Source organism: Lichenostomus cassidix, chromosome 2 (genome assembly GCF_008360975.1).
Source record: "Lichenostomus cassidix isolate B80296 chromosome 2, HeHo_3.0, whole genome shotgun sequence".
Lineage (NCBI taxonomy): Eukaryota > Metazoa > Chordata > Aves > Passeriformes > Meliphagidae > Lichenostomus > Lichenostomus cassidix.
In genome coordinates this window covers 12,538,105-12,562,095 of record NC_139482.1, presented here as the reverse complement: position 1 = coordinate 12,562,095, position 23,991 = coordinate 12,538,105, and the positions used below count along the sequence as shown (strand labels likewise).

The window sequence follows — 23,991 nt, the reverse complement described above, 5'->3', positions numbered from 1 at the left end:
GATAATACATATCTGTACATGTGAATATGGAATTTTAAATGTGCATGTCAACATAGAATTGATACAAATTCTCTTGAAGCCAGTGAAATATTCCACAAAAAGGAATCAAAAGTGCAAAGTCTGGTTCAACAGTTATTTATGTAACTTTGGAGATATGTTATCAGTGATCTCTGTTCATTGTGTTGGTTCTTTCCTACCTCTCCAAACTTGACCATCTTTCCTTAATTTTGTAGGTGAATGGAGAAAGAGGAAGAGGGTTGTATTTCCATTGGTTTGTGTATCTGGCTCTGCTCTTCCTTTCCTCTTTCTCTTTCCAAATTTAACCTCAGTTTCTTTTCTTGGGCTCAGTCAGTGATGATTTTTTGGTGAAGCACTGGACATCAAGATTGCATGTTATCCATATAAAAGTTTATATAATGTTTAATACATTCAGATGTTTATTTGTTTGATAAATGTAGATGTTTATTGTAACACACTAAAGCAATGTATTCCTTGAGCTGAGGCTCAGGGTAGAATGATGTGTATCCACTTGGAAAATGTTAACATGCTCACTGGGCTTTACAACGCAATTCCTCATGAGACTGGCTCTAAAGAAGCATCATACTTTGCCCATAACTTCAACTTGCTCATCCTTGACTTCACACTTGATAAACAAGGAATAAAATATATATTAGGAACAAGAGCACGTTTCAATCTACTGCGAACATAGATCACTAAAGAGAATAAATCATAAACCAGCCAACTGTGTTTTTCTCCTCCTGCTTCCTTTCCAAGCTCAATTAAGACTCAACATGTTTTTCTTCTCCCTAGTTTCCTTTTATCTGTTCTCCTTCTCGTGTTTCCATGTCCTTCCCCCATACTCTTTATCTGATGAGGCTAGTGCTGTAGGATAATGAGGTAATTCCTGGTAGTGTTGGAAGTCCCAGACACCTGGATGATATTTTTTTTTTCTATCCCAGGCTAGGTCAGATAAAACCTTGGATATTTCAGTGGTGTATGCTCAGGTTAAGTCAGTCCTTATGGGACCAAATAAAATTCCTGTGTACTGAAAAATATGCAAATGTCCATCTTTAGATATGGTGGTTTTTGTATGGAAAATTTGATTTACATGAGTGGCTAGGAAATATTCTAGATGTGTAATGAACAGAAGTGTTTTACCTTTGTCTTCATCCCATCCAACACCTTACAGATGTCTAACCCCTGGCTCTCTTTCCTTGGAGTGGATCCAGTTCTGATTTGGCACTGACTCGCTCTCCATATGCAATGGATACTCCCAATCTAGTGAATTTTTGAATACAACTGCTTTGTATACACTGTGGAAATGAAATATTAATCCCTCTCATTCTTGGACCTCAATGTTCATGCAAAAAATGTGCAAAAAATAACATTCCCAAGACTAATTTTTTCAACAGAGCCTAATCTAAATTAGTTCTCAAGCAAAGTAGTTTCCATATTTTTAATTTTATGTAGCCATTCGAATTGCATGATTATTTTTTAAAAAATTGGATTAATTTAGATTCAATAAAGCAATTATAACCAGCAAAGGGATTAACAATTAAGAGACCTCCAAAAAGGCTAATTACAGGGCCAGTAATTTAGCTGACTGTGTGATGATTCAGCTCAGATTCCAATTTCTTTAGCTTTTGTGTACTCACTCTTCTCCCTGGTGCTTTAATAGCAAGCTTGCATGCAAATACTTGCTTCTCTGTGACTGAGGCCTGTGCTGCTTTGGGCCAAAATTGATTGCTGAAGTTACATGACTGAAGTGCCTCAGGTGGAAAAAAATCCTCTAAAAGTAAAACACCAAGTAGAGACCTATGTAAAGTGTACAGCCTGACAGTCACTAATGCTCCCAGGAAGGGAAAAGTTCTGCAAATAAAGTCAATAGAATTAACACTCACTTACCCCTTAAATATTGAAGAGGCTGCCAGACACACTGCTGACAACATTTGGGGTGATCATAATTGCAAACCACCTGCTTCATGAGCGTATGTGGTCAGATGCTTTTTCTTCCTTAGAGTAACTCCTCTTCAGCCAACATTATGAGCTCACTCAGTCATATTTCATACCTTTTAAGAGCATGGATGACCATGGCAGTGTAAAGTCCCTTCTCCTTTATGGTTCAGATGTCTCTCCTGACATTAACCCTCACTACTCCACTGGAGGTTTTATGCCAGCTGAGGTCACACATTTTTATGCAGTCAATCGATAAACATGGAGACAATGGTAATACATTTGTATGCTGATTAAATAAGTGGTTTAAATTTGTTTAATACATGCCAAGATAGATACTGCCACTCTCATTTCCATCAAATACTGAGGTTTAGGTTCTGACATGTTGAAATCAAGAAGATTTTCTCTTAACCTCCGGGGGCTTTGGCTCATAACCACAGTCCAACCGTTCTGAAATACAGTTTATTTCTAGCCTTTTGTAGAATGTATTCCAGAAGTATTTCCCCTTATTTAGCCCCTAATTCTGTTTGTTTTCCCATATTTTCTCTTTGAAGAAAAAAAAGCCAAACAAGAGAAAGCAGGATTAAAAGTGTCTCTGAAGGGGATGACATACAGTCAGTCAGTCATCATTTAGTAGCTCAGCAGTACAAAAACTGACTCATGTCTCCCTTTTTCAGTTTTCATTGTCCTTTTCCCACCCTAAGACCATGCTATCAGCCCCAGCAAGTAACTAGTATTGAATACCTCCTCTTGGTTTTCAAAAGTAGAAGAAAAAAATTAGCTTTTTTTTTTTTTTTTGATTGTCCCAGTTTAGTCCCTGAGTCTCAATGGGGTTGTGCAATCTGAAATTTGACCTTTTCAAATTGGGTTTGAAGAGTGAAATAACAGCAGAAAAACCTTTTTTTCACATTTTTGCTCATATGCTTTGTGGCTTGCAATCCTACAGTAGCCGAGAGTTCAATTAGGCAGTGTGTGATTGGCAGGTTCCTGAGTTAAATAGCTGGGATGGGATCATATACTTAAAATAGGTTTAAAAGAAAACCTGTAGACAGACAATCAGTCAGACAATCTTTTCAGGCGCTTGGAAAGCCCCTACTTTCCTAGGCACTTGCCCTGTAAACGATCTGGAAGTCTTGCACGTAAAGTAGTTTAATATAAAAGATTGCTTGGAGGCAGTTAACATGCAAACATACCCCTTGATGTAATATCTAGGAGGCATTTTTTGAAGTTATTTTTTTCAGAAGCATTGTTGTTGCTCATTATGAGCGTGACATCACTTCCCCTGACCTAGTGATATGTGTACTCTCTGTGCTCTGACTTTTAACTTTTTTATGATCAAAGCTTCAGTTCTTCTGAATTCAAGCCCACCTTTCCTTTTGCTCTGTTCATTTCCAATATCTACAGGAAAAAATTTACCAACAAAGCAAGGGAAAAAGAAAGGCAAAAAAAAATTCCTATCTTTCCCTGCTGCTAGATTCTGCAATTTGTTGGACAAAATTTCTCTACTTTTGTGCTGCTATACTGGGTTAGAAATCTCATTTCTGAAGCGTGAGCATGCCAGGAAAAATAGGAAAGAATGTCTTACTTTCCTGTTCTTCAAACAGTGTCACTACATAGTGTACAATTGTTCATATTTATTAATGCAAATGCACAAAAATCAAGCTTTTACATGGAGAATTTCAAGAATAAAGATGCCCCCACTCTTTCAACAATGTTGGAAAGTATAAACAGTCTTTTCCCTTTGTATTGCAGCTCATGAGTTGGAGCTTTTGACCAGCATGCAGAAAACCTCAATTTAGTTCCTAAATTCTGTAGATTTAAATCCAGGTTTCTTCCCTTTGAAGAGTGCCCTGTTACTCCTCTTGTCTGAACAGAAGACACTCCCTATCCCTTCCTTTAAAGCTTCCAAAAACCTTACAAAAAATACCCTCCAAGACTCATTGAGGAGGGTGGGATGCTTTCCCCACCAGTCCAGGTGTCACTTGGGAGGAGATGCACCTGTAGGTTCACCTTGGTGGATGCACCTATGGAGCCAAGAAGGATGGCTTGGAATTATCAACATCAGAAAGGGATGAATTGGACCAGAGTTCTCCCAGATCCAGTGAGTGCTCTGCATTCAATACAGCATTTTATATATGATGCCATGGAGTGCTCCTCATGAGAAGGTTTTTGTACTCCTGATCTGGAGCTCGTGAAATCCCAGAGAAGGGTGGGATTTAGTGGTTGCATCTCCTTGCTCTGAGTGTTTCCCACCAGCTAGCTCTGAGCAGATCCTCCTCAGCATGCTGGCTTTGTGATGATTTCATGTTGTCAGGGAGGAATCACAGACCTGAGGATCAGAACACAGACATATGGGTTTTTTTTTGTTAATCAGGGATGAACTCACATATTAAATGCTGCCAAAAGTTTTGATGTCCCCCCTGAATAAAAGATATAAACCAGCAAGAATATTTAGGCAAAAGATTGAATAGTATGGCAATAAATATGAAAGATTTCTATGTGAACATATAGTAAATAGATTAAGACCTTGTATTTCAGAGAAGAGAGACAAGTAGGAATATGAGAGAGGGCTAGAAAAATAAGAAAAAGAGAAAGGGATGGGGAATAATTTTCTACCATTTTTTTACAAGACTAGAGCTGAAAATTACCACGTAGCAAAAACCAGGCAAAACAATACATGGAACTTTATGACACAGAGTGTTACAGAGACCAAAAATGTGAGTTGATTTTAAGTTTTAATGAATATATATTTGTGCATGCACTCATACACACACACACACACACACACACACACACACACACACACTCACACACACACACAAACACACACACGTATGTATGTAGATACTAGAAATAACTGGCCTGATTCAGTCCTGAGTAGGAGAATTCTCTAAACTTCTGGTTGGCAAATGCTGCAAGCACATAACAAAGAACTAGTCTTGTACTGTAGCTGTTTCCATACTCTTTCCCTAAGCACCCCATTTGCTCTTTGGGATCCTCCATTCTCCCCTGCACACTCTGAAGAGAACTGAGTCTGCAGGAATTGAGGCTGAGCTGAAGAGCTGTTGAAGAAGTCGATTTGTAAGAGCTGAAGAGAAACTCTGCCCTTAGCAAAACAAAAATAGGAAGCTTTCATAGGGAAAAAAAATGGGTTTCTAATCCTCCAGGATAGCTGATAATATACAACCCAAGGAGAATATTTTATGTTACTTTTCTCTCTTTTTCTATTTCCTGGTTGAAGAGTTGGGTAAGTGTAAGTCTAAATTTCGTAACGAACACAGAAAAGCACACCATGCATGAGACTTTCTCTGAAATTAAAGTTTTTGAAACGGATGCTTTTGACACAAGAGGTCCAGGAATATAGGATGAGTATCTCTATGTCTTTCTATTTCTCAATTTTTGGTTTAATATGATATAATCATATTAACAGCTTCAAGCCTATGACAACTTTCTGTGTGGTACAGAATGAGTTAGGAAGATCCCAGACATTACCAGGAGAACTACAGAAGTTTATGAAATAAATATAAATAAATAAATAAATATAGCAGGCAAAACTTCCAAGAAAATCAATACAAAAGTTTCCCTCCTCTTCCATATTCAATGAACCCTCTCTTAAGATAGATACTATTTATTTGCAGTAGAAGGAAAATAAGCATGTGGCTTTTTCTTTAACCTGAGGACTGGCATAATCTTTAGGAGAAATTATTTCAGTTTTGTTTCAGGATTACTTCCATGAGGCTACAGAGCCCTTAATGAATGGGAAGTTCTCACCTGTCCAACCCAATGACCTGCAGTTTCAGGGAGGTTAAAAAAAAGATCTGGGTGGTGAATTTGTAGTTGGCTTTAGGTGGATTTCTTTGCTTGTTCTGATTATAAGAAGACATGATACTATTGAAGAACAAAAGAAAACCATGAAACATATAGAGATTATAAGAATTTTGTTTTCCATAACTGTCAGGGTTTAAAATATGTTCTAAAATACTTCTCCCATTCTCTCAATGTGTTCCCTAGTGCATTCTTCACTGAGTGGTTATTTTTAATCACCTGGTGTTTTTCCTTACAGAGGACTATATCTTAAACCATTTAGACAATTAATACAACCCTGCTATGATCAAGAAGAGGAACTAACCCCCCAGTTTTCTACATCTTCTAGAAGTAAATGTCTGCCATATATTTTCCACTTTTGATCCACTTATGTCTGGATTGCTTTGGAGAAATCAAATTAATATAGAGCTCCCAAACAGCCCCCAAGCCCCTAAAGACTCAATCCTTAAAAGTAAGATTTTATACACCTCATCCTAAAACAAGCACTTCAAATTTGTGAAGTGAATTTCACCCTTAAATGCCTGTTGTCTTCTAGCTTGTTATTAAGAAAACCTTTTGGTATCCATCCCACACCACTGTATTGCAGGCATCTAACAATACCAAATGCATCCATAGACAATGTGAGGTCACAGGTGAGAATCCTGATGAAAGAAAGATATTATTTTGTTCCATACCAGGAACTCTGATACAGCTGCTTGGTTTGTTTGCTTCAGTTTGTTGTGCACATCCTGTGGGCTGTAATAGTAAAAATGAAAGCTACTTTATGTTATCCTGCCTGCTGCTGGAGCATTTGGGAAAAAAGTAAAAATTGCACTTTCCCCTAACAGAAAGGGATGAAACACAGTTAATAAGGAAGCAGGGAGCTGGAGAAGTAATGCAGGGTAAGATCTGCAACAAGGATCATATATCATATTCAAAAATAACATTTAGAAGTGATGAACAGAAGAATAACTCTCTGGAGACCAAGTGAGGTAGGGTCAATGTAAAATGGGAAGTCACTGAAACTTGCTGGCTTGCAAATCAACACTGTCAAAAAAAACCCCTCAGTAAAACAAAACACACTGCAAAAGCATCCCCTTCAAACCTCCCTGTGAAGGAGTGAAATAGCTTCCAAAGCTATTTGCTTTACTTTTCTCACCCAGCAAATCAGAGGAGTCTCAGCTCAAAGAATATCATTATAGTTTGTTTTGGGAGTAAATGAAGCTTAGGTTTAGAGGCTGGAGTTCTGTTGGTATCTTCTAGCAAATTCCATTGCAAGGCAAAGGGTGAAGAGCTCCATAGCAGATCCTAAAACCCATGATAATCTATATATCAGCATTACTATAATGTCAGTTTTCTCCTGGAAGCTTTGTTCCATAATGATTTCCCAGATGTTTGTATTTCTCATGTCCCTACTATGAGGAAAAATTCTGATTGTTTCTTGCTCTTGCATGTGCTGAAGGTTAAATACTTTTTAGCTGTGTAATCTGCAGGTAGGACAGGAAGATTTCTGGTGTGCCATATTATGGACAGGTACTGTATACAATAGGTTCTGAAATTTCTTACTGTGTTTGAAAGCTTGACTGAATTCTGTAAAACATAAGGTCATTTCTGAACTCCCTAGAAACCTGAGCAGGGCTAGGGCAAAAGTCAGCTGTGGAGCAGGTGATCTGAAATGGCAGAGACCTCTGGATGAAAAGGATGCTCAGAGCTGTCAGTGAGGGAGGAAGAAGAAAAGCTTTCACGGGGCAGGTCAGAGGACTGGTTCACTGGGAGAGGAGTGAGATCACAGGATGCCTTGGTGCAAATCTCACTTTTGTTCAGATACAGATACATGTTTATACTCATCTTCACTTCAGTTATCATCCTTCAATAAGGGAGTGGTGTTTAAAACTCAGGAGCATAACCAGCCTCTGAGAAACATTATTACTGAAACTCAGTTCATGGTCTATGTGTCTGCCTTTTCTCATTCTTGTCTCATTAGAGCCACTTGAGTCCCACCAGCCTGAATGGAACAGGAATAGGAGAATAGATTATTTTATGTGGAAAACTATTGCACAGTAGACCATAGAGCTACACTTTCATACTTTCACACGAGTCTATCCCCAGCTCTCATGATTTTACAAAGGTTCCCCTATGTTCCTCTCACAAATGATGCGAAGCAAAGTTTTGAGAGAAGAAAAGACCATTTAACTGAAGACTTTCCTTGTGGTGAGGGTTGGCCAACGTTTTGGTGGAGGCAATTTAATTTCCTCTGGCCCAGCTCTGGACTGACTAATGCAAGCCCCTGCTTTGTGTTCTCCTGAGGCTGCTGACCTCAGCAGCACGGGGCTGCCACTGCTCCAGCACGGCTGTGTGGAGCTGCTGTGTGGATTTAGTGACATTCAGCACACATAAAGAGCTGTGTGCAGGACTGCTGGGGAAAGAAGTGACTTTTTCTTAGTGCTTTTTTTGAGAGAGGTAGCACTGCCGGGCCCCTTCCATTGTACACAGCAGAGCACGTAGCAACTGCTCAGGCTATTGATCAAATGAAGAAATGCTGTCAGCCCCTTGAAGTTGGAACCATTCAAAGAGATACATAAGGTAGGAGAATACAAGCCCAGCCATGCACATCTCTGCTAGTCAGAGGGAAACTCTTCCAACTCCATAGACTTTTTGAATTAATTTAACTTTTAGACATCAAAAGGTAGACAAAAAATATAAACAGCCAAAATAGATGAAAAAAGTAATTGAATTATAAGAATGCATCATATTACAGTATTTCAATCACATTCCTGCCACACAGAGAGCCAGTCAGAAAATTCCCTATGTTTTACAACCCATTATATGTACTTTGCACTTCAAACTATTCTATGAAACAACTGATGTACCAAAAAATGTTCCAAAAATAAGATCAGGAAGTGAGCTTCTGTAGTGTGCTTTGGAGCTGAGCAGTGGGAAGAGGTTTGTTGGTATTGCTGTACCTTAGGTCAAGTTTTTAGGAGTGCTAAAAATTGTTCCTGGAGCTCAATGTGTATTATTTGTCTACAACCTGTATGTGATTCTCTTCTTACTCACCATTGCAGTACCATCCCCTCTCTCCTCTGTCCTACAGTTTCCATGTACTTATTCCCAGAAGTTTTTTAATCATATTGCACAAATCATCTCCTTTTCCATTGTACCTGCTGCTATTTCTCAGCTCTACTGCAGCTTGCTGTCCTCTTGTTGGGATCTTTTACTTCTCTTGTCTATCCCAATTCTCAATTGCTGGGATGTGCAGACACCTGGGTTGCTGCCATTATATCTGTACTATGGAGTAATCTCACATCACACCTTTTCCTCAGCCATCAGCTGTATTTTTGGGCCCTAGTCTATATTAAGAATTCCCTACAGTCTTTTTCTGGTCCTTATATGCTACTACCATCACGTAATTCCTTCCTGTCAGTTTACTATAAATATTTTTATTTTGGCATGAGAATCTGTTGCCTTGTAGCTTCTGTTATCTAAAAGGAAAAGCATTTTCAGCTCCTTGTCACACATTAAAACCTGTTTTCTTTTCTATCCTGTCTTTACTATCATCAAATTAAATAACTTCACTATTCAAGTTGGTACATGATCCAAGGATGTATTTTGCATGAAAAGCAAAAATCAGGATTCATTTACAAAGTCCAATATGGTATTCTCATCTTGAGGTTGGACTCTTTCAGAGACAGTAACATACACCAAAGTCTCTCATGTTATCTTGTTACTATGGAAACAGTGATGCAGAACAGTTATGGGTGGAGATCTGTGACATTTGAAAGCAGAGTATAAAACTGATATACTCCATAGCCTGCATTTTTATTCATCCTTAGTGCTATATAATGGCACAGCATAATAGTTGTGATAGTTATCTTGCTCATGTGTATGGGTAAGTAATATCATGTAGAAGAGGAAATAATAAAAGAAAGGAAAGTTTGAGACTGAATAGGGAATAAGGAATCAGACCTTCTGCCACTGATTTATTGTATGTCTTTGGAAAATACTTATGAGCAAATCAGTCTGTGTCTCAGTTCCCCAGCTGTAACATGCCCTCTTTTTCATTCTCCTCTTGTTTTCTTTATTTAGGTAACAAAGATTTTAATGTAAGAATGCCTCCTGCTGTGGTTTTAGAGTGCATGGCACAATTTTGGGAAGGGTTTCATTAGGCAACAGCAGTACAGAAGAGAGAAATAATATATCTACTGTAATAGAGCTATAAAAAGACTTGGTGCTGTTAGAAGCAAAGCCTAGTCTATAAACAAAATTTTTTACATGGTAGATGGCATTCATTCTAGGAAGCTGGAATGGTCAGCAGAATAAATATTTATGTCATGTGGAAGTAACTAAGAAGAACAGAAGGTGATAACACGATATGATATGTAACCACAAAAAAACCACTGCATTCTGAAGAGAAGTTTGTGTGCAGGAAAACTCATCTGTTTTTCTCTAACTATAAAAATTGGCCTCATTGCAGAATGACATTTTCCCCTACACAGCTTGCTATGCTTCTCTCTGTAGACCATCCTAATTTCACTACCACAACTCTCCTAACTGACTTTTAACATGGAGAGGATGTTTCTAATATTTTGTGTTACAAGCACAGATTTTGTAGACTGTAGCTTCCTTTTGGAGCTGGTAGTTAAATATTCATTTTACTAAATAAGATATTAATGGAAGTATTTTTTGTTAGTATTATTATTTCATCTTCCTCATAGATTTGTATTTCTAATGAAGCTCCTAACTAGCAGATATACGAAATTCTTTTGGTGAGAGAGATTAATAGAAAGAATATCTTCTCAATGAATGACTATGTTTACTGTTTACACATTTGTGTAGTAATGCCTGGAAAGTGTAACCACAGGCCAAGCTGCATGTTGCTGGATGCCAGATGAACACTGACTAAGGCAAGAGAGCAGCTACTGTGTTCCAGTGATTCAAACTTAGGAATTACAACCTCAAAGCAGGGTGGAATGGCACAAAAAAAAGCATTTGAATTGAGCCTCTCACTTTTCTTGCTACTTGTTAGTTTACATGAGGTCTGTGCCAGATTTGTGTTTTCCATGCTGATAAGCCTTCATCTCCAATTTCTGGCAGCAATTCTGAAATGACGCTCTTTGAAATACTTCAGCTGCTTTCTGCTGTGGCAATGATGAATGAACTGATGACTGATGGTTAAAGGGATTGTTGACTACAGAAAGGTGTTTTGTTACCTTGAATTCAGGGGAGATCTTACTATCTATACTAATTTATTTATTTAGACTGCTTGTTAGTTCTCCTGGTGTAGAGTGTTCCACAGCTAGAAGATTGATGGCCATGCCCAGATTCTTCATTCCTGGAAGAGAGTCTGAGCTCTTCATGTCCCCACATCACCTGTCCCATTTCCTCTTCTAGTGAAACTTGTGTTTTAAAAATATGTAAAATTTTCTTACCATCAATGTGAAAAATGGGCAGATGTGTTGTTTTAAGTGGCTGTCCTACACTCTTAATGATTATGGCTATTTCTCTCAACATCATAATCCAAAATTCTTGGAGAAAGTCCAGCTCAGCCTTCTTACTATCAAAAATCTATGTATTTCTTATGTAAAACACAAAAATAAATCCTAAATGAAAGATACTGAGAAGGTCAGTAGTGAGGCTTGTATGAAGGTGTGATATGCAAAATTAATTTTAGTTAAGAAGAATTCTCATGTTTGGGGTATGGGATGAATCTATTACTGAAAGTCTGCTGCTGCCCTACACACCTACAAATTGTCCTTTGCACTGTGCTTGAGATGTAGATAAATATTAATTTCTAAATTCCACACAGTTGCTTATTTGTCACAGGAGAAGGAATTGGCACACTGGAGTGTTGTACAAAATCTCTCAAATAAATTACTTCACTAAGTGAACGACAATATATTCTTTCCTTTCAAATTCCTTTTATTACCTATGGTCAAAGAACATAATTCTCCAAGAAAACAGGCAGTATTATATATCTTCTGAAGTTTGTAACAAAAATTAGGCAGTATTATATATCTTCTGAAGTTTGTAACAAAAATTAGTTCATACAGGTGGTCTCAGTCCTTCCACATTGGCCCAAATCCTTTGTCTTGGTCTGCCATGCAGCAGATCTCAGACTGCCACACAGTCTTCATCTCTAATTTCAGGCATCTTAATGTTAAATATTTAGACTGAACCAACTCAGCTTCATTACACTTTCCTTAGACATCTATCATAGGATGGCATGTGCTTTCTTTTGAGCTACCTTAATTACAAAAATGTTTATGTTCTATGCTTTCTTTGTATGTATATTTATAGGTATCTGAAATGTAAGGGAAACCATATGAAACGTATTCCTTTCTCACTCTGCTAAAATTTGTTAAATGATATCCTGGAATAATGCAGAGACATGGTTCTGATATATTTATAAATTATTTTTAAATAGGGAATCTTGAATGGATATGTTTTTCTTAATGGCTCATATTATGATCCTAAAAAAGGCCATGAACTCTTGGCAATTCTACTGTCCTGAATGTAAGTAAAATGTAATGCCTGGAGAGATAGGAGAATGTCTTGATTTAGAAAAAACTGAGAGGTAGAGAATGATGTGTTTATGCACAATGTGTTCAGCACTTGACATGCCTAGTAACGCTTTAATAGGAAACCTCACCATATTCTTTTCATTTCTCTCTCTTTATTGCTGGGAGATAAATTTCCAATAAAAGGTAAGGGGATACATTTTTGCTATTGAGCTCCCAGTTGCTGTGTTGGCAATACAATCTACTTGGCATTGGTTCTGCTTTCAGCTGCAGTAATTGTAATTGAAAGAAAAATAGAGTAACTTTGGTGGATTCAGAGCAAAATTGTCATGACACAGCTCCTGTGTCAGGGCCTATCTGCAAACAGCCAAGCTGTATCTCAGTTTCAGAATATCCATTCTGCAGGAAGGGAGCTGGTCTGTTTGGTGGTGGATGATTTCTTGCCCTTGATCCATCTGCACGAGTAAGAGCTTGGACCAGCAGAACTGTGCAGAGCAGTTGCTGACTCTTCCTCTCCAGAGAGCTGTGGAGCTTGAGCAGAGCCAGGCTCTCCGTGGAGCATGAAGAGACTGATTGTTATAACAGCCTTGGATTGAGTCTCAAGTGTCAGAGGAGACATATGCTGAGTGTTTCTGCAGGGTGTTTCAGTGGGACTCAGGAAATGCCATATTTATACATTTATATGCTTTCCCCATCCTCTTGGTTTAGCTTAAAGCTGAAGACATCTGTCCATCCTGTCTCCTGAAAGTGTCTTATTTTACTGTGGCAAAATGTAAAAACCTTTTGAGATGAAAGAGAATAGAATTAATTTAGTCACTTGAAAAATAACTAAACATCACAATTGTTCCTTCAGAACATGATAAAAGTTATAACAGGCTTGGAAAGGGAGAGGATGAAAATAGACTAATGAGTAGCCTGTATTTGATTCTAAGCCTCTGTGAGCAGTAACAAAGATCATGCTGATGACAGTCTTTGAGAATAGTTTGTTTCACCAAACCTGTGGTAAATGGCAACCCAAGATCCTTGCAGTTCTAGATTTCAAGTGCAACTGTAGAGATAACTCTGGCTCAGGCCAAAAATGAACCAGAGGGTTTTGAGGCTTAGCTGACTTCTCTAGTAGCCGCTCTAGAGGAAAACTGGCCTCTGACATTGCTGCTGTGCTAATTTTCCCATGCTGAGCACTCACCTCATTTTTCTTTCAGGTAATAGATGTAATGCCTTTCGTGCTGTTGCAAATCCATAGCACTTCATTACCAGACCAGGGCTTTGGTGATTAATTTGTTGTAGCAATGAGGTGCTGCCTGAAAAAGGACTTCTGAGGAACAAAGCAGCCCAAGCAAACAGCTCTTGACTGTAGAAGTTTTCTTTTGTCTCTGTGGTATTCTATGTGGCTGGTCTGGCAGGAAATTAAGAGAAATCCAGTGATAAACATGAAAGATAGAAAGACTAACAGTCTTGAAAATAAATAAGGGACTGGTTTTTATAACGTCTTGAAAAATTTTGGACCTATGTTTTTATGGACACAGATTCTTAGTACTTAAAATTTTAGCTCATTGAACTGGGAGAGGCAATTGACTTACATAGTGGTACTTTTAATGTCTCTTCAAAGAGCATTGCTTTACCTTGTCATATTGTCTTTGTCACTCCTGTGCACAAAATTTTGTCAATTCTGAGGCAAAAACACTTTGTGAGGCCCTGAGACCAGTGATATTCAGATCAATATATAATAGCAATAGCCCAGCAGGGCATAGAGGAAATGAAAATTGAGGGAACTCCTGGACATTGACTTGTACAAATGGATTGTGTTAAATTCCTTTGTAGAAGTAGGAAACAATTTAGAACAATAAGAATTTTGGCTACTAAAGAAATTATAATTTTTTCTACATTTACATAAAAATATAGTCTGTTTCTTAGGATACAGAAAGTTTCAGGTGTTTCACAGTGTGTCTGAGAGCAGCAACAAAGAAAGGACCAATTTAATTAAGAAGGAATTTGTTTTTTATTTCGGTAGAGTTGCAAAACAAATTTCACTGACCTTATACAAGAGCAGTCTTTGAAGGGCAAACTTTGTTCTCCTCCCTCCCCATGCTAACCTCTTGAAGAAATCATTAAGTATTCATTTCAGCAGTTATTTTGTCTCCAGTTTACATTGTTTTGCCTTCTTGCAGGTGAGAATTTCTGGTACCAAGAGTAAACTTTTTATTGTTAGTGTGTATGGCACATCCACTGAATAGTAATGAATAGAAAGCACACTCAGTGGCAAACTAAAATTTATTCTGGATCATAGGTTCCTGGGCCTCCAATTATTCTTTACTGTAGTCACGTTCTGCAGTCATTTTCATGCTATGGCTTCATCTGTGTGCCATGTGCCATCAGGGTGGCACAGAAGCTGTTACTTTGAAGACCCCTGTTCCTACCAAGGAAAATGAAAAGCACAGAATAAATAGAAAAGATGGTTTCAAATCTGATTTAAAATGTAGATTTTCATCTATGGCTGCGTGCCTTGGTTTCCCCTGGATATCTGCAAAAGGAATTACTAATATGGGGTGAGAAAAATCTGGTGTGATTTAAATCAAATGTAAAGAAAGAGAAAATCCTCTTACAAGGTTCTCAGTTAACCTTTTGAACTCAATATGTCTGTATATGTAAGTTAATGCTTAAATGCTTTTGTGGACCAAATGTTGAATATTTCTTATTTGCTGCTGATTGATCCTACAGAGAATTGGATGAAAGTTTTGGGCTGTACATCACCTGGCATATTTACTGATTATGATCTTTTTCGGACAGTCAACACAAATTTTCTCCCTGTGATGATGGTAAATGAACTTTGGAAAGTATTCTCCATTATGAAAGAAAAATAATTTTTAATTAAATCACTTCTCAAGGAAAGAATACTGAGAAACAGGGTCTACTCTACAGAAGGGTGGCTTTATGTCCTTATTTTAGGCTTATAGAACCAAAAATAGAAGGAAAAGAGTCATATCACTGTAACAGTCTAAATTTTGTGTTGTTAAAGCCAGCCTCTGTGTCTTGACAGCTTCTACAAGTACTTAGCAAATCAGGCCAGACATGCTCCCTCTTCATGAGAGAGAACTGCAGAAGATGACCCCAAATTGAGATGGTTCCATATTTCTGAATAAAAAGAAAGTATTGTAGCCTCTTTTGGACACTGGTGGAAGTGTTGTGGAAGTGTGGTGGAAGTCCAAGAAGGCTTGTTCTTCAGTGTTTTTAAAGGAAAGGCAAAAGAAAAGGTGAGACTGTCTTTCTGCTAACCTTTTGTTCCAAGGAGAGGTGAAGGCAGAATACCACAAATAATTTTGAGGAGCATCTCAAAATCATACTGAGGGTGTGAGCAACACAAACATTCCTTATAATACAGCCACTCCTGAGATTTATCATAAATGCTGGATGTGGCATAAGTCTTTCATAATGTGGGCAGCATCTCAATACGGATCATGCCTCCTCCCATGCACGGACACAGAGACTTCTTCCTTTCCTCCCAGAGATCAAATAGTATCTGTATGGCAAGCTCAGCAGTTCTTGACATGGAAAAGCACTATGTAATAAATAAGTAATAAATTAATATTTAATTAAAGCTTCTTTTAATGAAAGTTAGCACCTGAAAGGAGGTGGAGAGACAGACCTATGTGACCAGGAAGCTCTCTGTAGAACGGCAGCAGCCACTTTGCACAGGCTTAGGTAAAGCTTACATTATGAAAGAGACCTATTCTAGCTCTTAACAGATTTACATGGTCAGTGCAGGACTAACACTGCTTGGAATGTAATTATTTGGCCTGAAATCCCTGTGTGATAGTGCAGACTGCAGTCCTGTGGTCCACTGGCCAAAGGTGCAACTCTGAAAGGACTATTTGACTTCACTCTTTCTTAGAACTAGTGTGCAGTTTTTGTTAAATAGAGGTCAGGAGATCATTATATGAATGATTGCCTGTTGGGACTGTTCCTGGCTTTTCTTTAGGCAGAATCTTTTTTGCTACAGTTGGTTTCTGTCTATTTATGTTTCTGTAACATAAAGGCAGGTATGCTAAGGTAAGGGCAGCTGCAAACTGTTCAGTTTTTTGTGGCTACTCCCTGGTTTCTGAAAAGTTACTGGAACAAAAATCAGCTATGTAAAGGTTGTATTCTCCTCGCTTGTTATTATTATTATTATTATTATTATTAGTATCCAATTTTGCTCAGGTATTCAGTGGATGGAAGAAGTATGTAGATTTTTTGCAAGTAAATCTGAAGGTATAAATGGTTAAATTAATTCACGATCTTCCTTTCTGCTGATTTGCCCTGCTTTGTGCAGAGAGGGGGTTTAGTGCACTCATAATGGCTATGCTTGTGAATAGGTATATATCCAAGTGACTGGAAGAAAGTTCACCTTTGCACATTCAACTCAGTTCAGCCCATGTATTAATATTCCTTGCATTTTCTTGTGCATCTCCTCAGAGAGCAGATTAAAATTAAAATTCTGCCAAGGTTAGGTAGCAGAAAGGATTAGTGAGTTAGGTCTTCACCTCTAGAGGGAAAGGTGACATGAAAATGATTGGACTGGACACATCCTTATTCTGGAAACTATTTGTATGGATAAAAAATTTTCCATGCAACTGACAGCTTGTGCTGAGGAGATATCCAGGACCAAAACAGCAAAAAGGCTGAAGGTCAGGATTGAAGTACAGCACATTGAGAGGGTTATACAGACTTGCTGTATTTATCTGCAGCTATTAGCATTTCATTTTCAAAATCAACTCTTTACTGGAAAAACTTTAACAATTATTGTCCCCAATCCTCCCACACAAACATCTTTTTAGAAGCTCTGAAGCAGAAAAAAATACCAATCTCAAAAAAACTGGCCAATGAAATAAAATCCTCCCCTTTCTCATGTCTCATAACTTCTTTGTAATTGAAAGGCTAAATGGAATATCTCATTTTTGAGGAAGAACTTCAATGGGATTTCCTCTTAGAAGAGGAGAGAACTATCTGAGCAATAAAAGATGAGCACTGCACTACTCAATTTCATGCCTGTGTCAGATTTAGGAATTGAGCATTTGGCCTAAATTGTAAGGATGAAGATAACTATTGTAAGTACAGAAAGGGGACCAGTAAATGTAATTGAAGGAATGTCCTTGCCTGCATAACTCACCTTGCAAATCTTTCACCAAAAATGGCAGAAAATAAGCTTTCAGAACTTGCCCTTGCTTTTTGTTGCTGTATTGTTATTGTATGGAAAAACTGGGGCATTCACACACGTTATGTACACAGTCCATTGAATGTGTGTGTACATAAATATATAGAAATGACACACTAACATAGCCCCAGATCATCATCACCCTTAAATACAGTATCTCCACAGTTTGATTGCTATTAGCAGGAAAACCCCACCAACAGTGCAGTAATCTGTGCTTCTGAAAAATGTAAATGTCAATTTTTGGTCTTTAAAAATTATTAAGCCTAGCAAAAGATAGCAATTTCCAGTGTTTGCTTGCTTGGTAAGATGCAGGAGAGTGAGCATTACTCCTGAGAGCTGCCATTGGTTAGCTGGAGGGAAAATGGATATCAATTATACATAATCTAAGAAGCCTCTGCATAATAATCAGGCCCAGTAGGGGCTTTGGGGCAGCTTCGTTATTCTCTTGTAAACACAAGAGCCCAGATAGACATGTCAGTCAGGAGTAGCGGCTGCAATTCTTCTTTTTTAACACCTTCACATTCTATTGCTTCAATATGCAAACAAGGCTGTTTAGCTGAGGGTTGAGGCTGTGCTAATGAGCTCCCTGCACTAACCCTGAAGTAAAAAGGTTCTGTTTCACAGCTGCTCAGAGACTAGCTCCTCTGGGCATGCTCAGGTATTGGAAAATAATTCCTTTTAAACAGAGAAACGCCAATCAGGATTTCTTGCATTCTCTTCTCTTTTCTCAGCGTGCTAATGCAATTACCTCCTAACTTGTGAACTTTTTATGGTGGCGAAAAAAATGTTTTGTCTTTGAATTATGTATTTTTGTCACTGAAAAGAAGAGAGGACTTGGAAAATTTAGCAGATGTAACAATCATATCCTCTTTTTGTTCCTGGAGGACCATAACTAAGGGTAATTTTCACATTTCTTTCTTAAAGGTGGACAGTCTTCTTATCCCCCTCACCTCCATGCATTTCTCCATTTCCAGCATCATTTCCATTTCCTTTTAGCTGGTCCATGTAATAAGTGACAGAGGAGGCTCCTAGGGCAATGCTGCCACTTCATCCCTGCTTGTCATTGAAAAGACCAACTCCTGTTGGTTTAGGACCTTGACTCTGTCCTAAAGCTAGGTTTCAGGGCATTGCTGAACTTAACCAACTGCATAATTGCCTTGGTGAAGAGGCACAGACCCCATGACAATCCTTTATGGATGAGCCAACACTTACGACTCGTGGTACAAAACATGACGATCTCTCGAATATCCAATTATTCTTATGAATAAAGTAGCTTTCTGGAACAGTCAGAAATCCCTGCTGGGTTAATTTAGTGTCTGATAGAAATCATTTGGGTTTTCTGTTTAAAATAGGGCAGCGTATGATTTCTGATACAACTCTGTGAGATGCTCCCTGTCTTCCTTCATTCATCCACTCTCTCCTCCTCAGGACTGTGCCTTCTAGCAACATGACACCTGAGAGCAGACCTATAGGCAGAGCCACAAAAATGCCTGTCAAGTGAAGCTTACAACTATCTCAAACCATAACACGTTCCTATGAAGAGAGACAGCACATTTGTAATATTTAGCAGTCAAATATTGTGATCTACTTTTTTGCACTTTGTTTTTGGTTGGATTTCTAATGGCTGTCTCCATGTGTGACAATCCACATTACTGAGTCACTGGGAAAGTCTTAGCTTTGCAATGTTTCAACACTTAAATTATTTATTATGTTAGCTTTATGGCATATTAAAACCCTGGTTAGACAGGTAGAGCCAACTCCCTTCTGCCTTGCTGAAGCTCATTAAATGGCCATCATAGCTGGACAGACTTAATTGTGCTATATCCAAATAATTCTGTCATTTGGATTCAAATCCAAGGCAAATGGCCTACCCAGAAATCTCACTTATTTGACTGTGACTGGCAAATGATTAAAGTATGCTGCAAGCAGTTTACTTATGGCATGTTGGTGAAAATTTACAAGTAAAATTAAGAAATTGAAATAGGGTGTGAGTTTGCTTGTTTCAGAGTGTTTTTAAATTATACCATCCCATTCTAGTACTGGTATCCTCAGACAGAAGAAAATTCATATATTCATCCTTTTTTAAGGTATTTTAAAATAATAATTGCCAGTGGTTGCATTTAACTGTAGTTTAGAATTCAAATTTTGCAGCGGAGAGAATAAGTGACTGAAAAAAAATATCTGCTTTCCATTCAGGTCAGCTTTCTAAATGTCAGTTTACAGCACTTCAGTTCACTTTGCATGGTCTAAACAATGAGCTTTTAAGCACTGTTATTATGTAGTTATTCTATTGCCTTATGGCTCCTGATAAGGAAGAATGCTGAGGTAATTAAACCACTTTTCTGGGACTCAGAGGGCCTCCTTTTCTTCTGGGAAGTGTCTGTGTCAATTTAGGCAAGTGACTTGACACAAAAGTTTTACAAATTACATTTAAGAAATTTAGATAATTTCCCAAAACTGGTCTTGGAGCTTCCTTTTCTTGCAGTCCTTATCCCTTTTAGCTGGGTTACAGGTGTCACAAGGCTCTGTGAGTCAGAGGAGTGCCCAGCTCCAGAAAGCCTGGAAAGGTTGGACACTGAAAATATAATTTTTCTTTCATTCATTTCATATTTTTCTTTGTGTATTTATACTTCAAGCAATTGCAATTAGCATTAGAATGCCTTATGCTCTGACTATGTGGTAAAAAGATTATTCTGGCTACTAATTTTCTACCAGCCATCTATCAGGTAAGGACATATATACACAGTAGTTTGCTTCCCACATAATCTCATATATGAGATATTTATATGAGGCTAATCTCATATAAATATGAAAAAAGCAACAAAATCCTTTCACTGCATTCATATACAATTTACCATTGACATCTTTGGTCCTGCAAGAGATAACAACATGGTTATGACACCAAAGTGAGCAAGACTCCCTTGGAAATAAAAAGTGAATTGTAGTTTAAGACTGGGGGAATTGTGTAGTGGCTTTATATTTGGCTTTGATTGTTAAAAGAAGAAAAGATTAAGCCATGCAAAGGTTACATGCACTTGCAATACCAACTTTTTCATCATCACACCAATACTTATTTCTTCATTCTACTAAAATATATCTTGCATTGTAATTCAAGGAAATTATTTTAAACCAACTGACTTAAAGTCCCAAACCCCAGCAGTTTATATCAGTTCACTGCATGATTTCCTAATTCACAAGAATTTTGCAGTAGGTTTGAAAGCTCTCATCATGCAAACTGTTTGTTTGAAAGATTAAACATGAAAAATAAAGGTCAATAGAGTACATTTAATCACTCTCAGGGTACTTTTCCCTTCTTTTTAATCACATATAAAAACCTTTTTGTGTTTGTTTCTTTGACTTTATGCATGTAGGTGTAACACATTACAGGCAATAATGACTAGCTGGATACTGATTTTTGATATTTAATTCATTGTTGTGTGTATAAATTTTTTTTTTCTACAAATTGTGCACATTAATTGCTATAGAAAATATTCTGCTTCCGATGCAACCAGGCTATTGGAGGCAAGGCATTTAAACTAGGTGGACTAGGAGGCTGCTGGGAAAGAGCAGAATGTGCTGTACAATTCTGGGCTGTGGTATAGCTGCTTAACTTGATACAACTTTCATTTGGAGGGCACAGATTGTCAGAAGTCAGGGCTATTAGCCATGGGCTGACTTGGAAGGTGGCTGTATATGTAAGAAAAAGATTTTATTATTTTCTCTTGAGTATACATGAAATTGATTCTGTTTGGCCACCCAAAGGGTTGTCCACCCTGGCTTTGGAAATGGCATGGACCTGCATTTGAAAACAAAATATTCTAATGGTGGGATCATCCAATTTCCCTAGGAAAATAAACTGGACTCCCATCAGGAAGACAGCAACAAGGGAAACAGAATAGTGAAATAGACTTTGGGACAAGTGCTGTGGCTGCCTGCAGCTGGGTGGGGATAGACACAGACTTGGCCACAACAAAGTCATGTGTGAATCACCATTTAGTTGTTAGGAGGCAGATACTGCCATGCTGTAGCCTTTGTGTGAAATCCTGGTGAGTCTGACTTTGCTATAATCCATATATTAAGGTTACTTATTTATTAATATTGTTTTCCTTCCATTGAAAGGAAAGCAATTTGATTCCTAATTTATTTAATGAAGTATTTTTAGTGTGTGAATGTTTTGAAACTAAGCACTGACTCCATAAAATCATTCCAGGTACTGTTTTAGCTGCAGGACATTAATTCTATTTTTTTAAGTATTAATACAGATAAAGGGACTTTGTTCTTTGTCTGTCTACCAAAGTGCCTGAAGTGAACTTCTTTCCCTCTACTCGTGCTAAATTACTAATTAGTTCAATGTACCTCAGAGATGACAGCCTTTGAGATTGGCAAAATTTGTGTTTTGAAGGAAAGTTTATTAAGATGGTAGTTGGTGTTCTTGATGACAGATTTGAGGAGAAAATGATATTCCTTCTTTTTTTCTTCCTTAAGCAGTATCACAGAGCAAAGCAGTTGATTAAAACTGACGCAGTGTAATCAAAATTGTGCAATAACCTAACTTTGATGGGAAAACATTGTTTATCTTTTCATGGGGAAGTGTTATTGACATGTGCTGTTTCAAGTCCTGTTGGAAAGTCTTAGGTTCAGAATGGAGTTGTAACTGTCTGTGCCAAACTCATGGCAGGTGAAGTCATACAAGGAATGAACATCACACCACTTTGGCTCCTTCCCTGCACAGAAAGGAGAAACAGGAAAGTTGGGACTGAAGCAGTTGGATTGGACTATTAGGGTTCTTGGAGTGCTAGAGCTCAGCCTGTGTATCCTGGGGTAGATTTGCTAAGGAATTAAACCCATGGTTCACAGTGCACATCCTGAAAGCAGAAATTCTTATTCCTGTGTTTGAAAAGGGGGAAGGTAGGAATATTAGAAATAAAATTTCCCACTTCATTCGTTCTCCCCTTCAAATGTACTGTGGAGACTGAGCTGATATTTAGGATATTTCAATGTGCAGATATAGACTGTGAGATACAGTCGTAATATAAATAAATTCCTCATTAGTGTTTAGTGATTACTGCATTTTTAGCCATTGAGAAGGTAGCACAGAGGCAATTAGGGTTAGCATAATGCTTTAAAGACGTTTCAGGTGCTGAACACTTATTAACATGTTAAAGAGAGTGACACCAAAGAACCTGTGCACTAAAGAGCCAAACTAATCAGTCTTATGAGTACTAAAGTACACAATATTTCTTTAAGCATGTGCTTTTATTTGGGCTGAAAACAGTAATGTGATATTTCATAACTTCACAATAGAATTGCAATTTGTACCTAAAACTCAGAATATCAAACAGCTACAGCAACACAGCAACAAAAGAGTGAATTGTTGCCTTTTATTGAGACAAATGTTTGCCTACAACACTTTTTTTCTGAATTGTATTTTTCTTCATGGATGGTAATTCCTGACAAAGTCAAAGATAAATGTCACATAAATTTAGAATGTAAACTATTTGGTACAGTGATGACTAAATGTTTACAGACGTTTTAGCAGAACACCAGGGGCACATAGAAACAGACAATAATGGATATTGGTACTCTCCCCATGTCACATGTAAGGAGCTCTAACCAAGAAATGGAGCAATTTGTGTAATATTATTTGATAAGTCACCATATACATATGGTAGAAGGCTGAAAGCCAAGGGAGGCAATTCTGGCTGGGTATCAGAGATCTGTCAGTGATTTCAGCCTTTACCTGTAAGGATTATTTTGCAGTTAGTTAGTATTTTTAGATGGTCTGTCTTCTTCTGGCAGTCTTCCTTGTATAGCTCAGTTTTTTTCAATTATTTCCTTTGTAAGACCAGGGTATTGGGAAGGAAAGATAGTAGCCACTAAGGAAACTGTTTACTCTGTGAGCACAGGCTGTATTTCAGATATTGAAACCTTCTCCTTGCATGCACTCACCATTGTTCTGAACACTCTGAGGAAGGAAACAATAGTTGTGTTGGAGAGTATTTGAAGCCCTCCACGAACCTGAATTTTCACACATAGGACAATAACATGTATTCCCCAATGGTTTATGCACTTTAGAAAAAATGTTGCTCATGGTTGATATAGCAAGTATCCCTTTGGTATTGATGTGTTTTGTAATTCATTTGTTTAAATAAGAAGACAGGAGGCCTTTACTTAGTGGTCCTTTCATACTCACATTTTTAAAAATGGGGACATGCTGAGTCACAGAAATTCTCTCAGCTTTTATTATTCTAAAATTATTTTAGTTTTACTCATCTGCCTCCAGAACTGCTCCTAGCCACTAGGAGACCTTATGTTAACATCTTCCAGGATCTGCAAGGGTGGGTCTTGAGAACTCTCTTAATTTCTTGCAATTCTCACTCCCCCTCCTTCCTTGCTTTGCCTGCTTTCAAGCCAGTGACAGGTTGCATCACAAAGTTCAGATTGTTGTGTAGCTCTCCTGGAGATCAATGGTGGAAAAGAAAAGAAAATAAACAGATGATGGTGGTTTTTCATATTATTTCACAA

General features: G+C 37.9%; 1 long non-coding RNA gene across 1 annotated transcript in view; it reads left to right on the top strand.

The window, feature by feature from the left end:
* Positions 1–434, top strand: part of LOC146440816 (uncharacterized) — a 111,631-nt gene extending 111,197 nt beyond the window's left edge. The window contains exon 4 of the long non-coding RNA XR_014849678.1: positions 234–434. This is a non-coding gene — a long non-coding RNA (uncharacterized LOC146440816). The remainder of the gene's footprint in view (positions 1–233) is intronic.
* Positions 435–23,991: the final 23,557 nt, after the last annotated feature.